This window comes from Bison bison, unplaced genomic scaffold (genome assembly GCF_000754665.1).
Source record: "Bison bison bison isolate TAMUID 2011002044 unplaced genomic scaffold, Bison_UMD1.0 scf7180017849062, whole genome shotgun sequence".
Lineage (NCBI taxonomy): Eukaryota > Metazoa > Chordata > Mammalia > Artiodactyla > Bovidae > Bison > Bison bison.
The window spans coordinates 6434-7572 of record NW_011479635.1 but is presented as its reverse complement, the minus strand read 5'-3'; positions in this window follow the sequence as shown (position 1 = coordinate 7572).

Sequence of the window (1139 nt, the reverse complement as noted above, 5' to 3'; positions counted from 1 at the left end):
GGAGTCCACCCAAATCCTTGTCCATTGAGTCGGTGATGCCATCCAACCATCTCATCCTCTGTCATCCCCTTCTCCTCCTGCCCTCAATCTTTTGCAGCATCAGGGTCTTTTCAAATAAGTCAGTTCTTCACATCATGTGGCCAAAGTATTGGAGTTTCAGCTTCAGCATCAGTCCTTCCAATGAATATTCAGAACTGATCTCCTTTAGGATGGACTGGTTGGATCTCCTTGCAGTCCAAGGGACTCTCAAGAGTTGTCCAACACCACAGTTCAAAAGCATCAATTCTTCGGTGCTCAACTTTCTTTATAGTCCAACTCTCACATCCATATATGACCACTATGACCTCTTTTTGCTCACTTAGCCCAGTGACTGGAGGGCCAGATGTGATGGGTGAAACATAACTCATACAATTTCTGCCTTGTGACTGCCACCTATTTGCCCCTCTCATCCACTCCTTTTTATTCTGGATTCTGTGACACTGGTCAAAGTGATGGCTGTGGGTCTTGCTAGATAATTTGGATTTGCTGAGCCATCCTTGTCATGCCCAAGCCACTCCTTCATCCTTTTATTGAGAATCACTGGTGTGATTTTTCATGATTTTTCCTCTATTGGGTGGTCTTTCTCTTACCTAGGGATCGAACCCAGATCTCCTGCATTGCAGGGTCTGCATTTGCCTGTTCACTTTAAGATGATCAGACGTTTTCTAAAAGCTTCCTTTTTCTCAGCATCCGATGTAGGTCATACCAGCTACTGCTTAACAGAGGCTGTTCTGTGTCTAGGTGAAGTGGATTTGCAAAGATGCTAGTCTGATAGACAAGAAGAGGCAGAACCTGAAGCAATGTTCCCAATCTGTTTTCTTTAGTCAGCATTACTTAGATTCCGGGCTTGTTTGTTTGTTTTTCTGTTTTGAAGTTGTAATTTGTATACAGTAAAATTCAGTCCTTTTGGTGGTATAGTTCTGTGTTTTGATAAATGCATACAGTTGTGAGATTATACTATAACTAAAATATAGAAAAGTCTCGTTGCCCCAGAGATACCCTCAGGCCCCACTGTAGTCAACCCCTGCCCCTACTCCCAGTCCCTGGTAACTACTAACCAGTTTACTGCTATCATACGTTTACCTTTTCCAGGCAGTCAT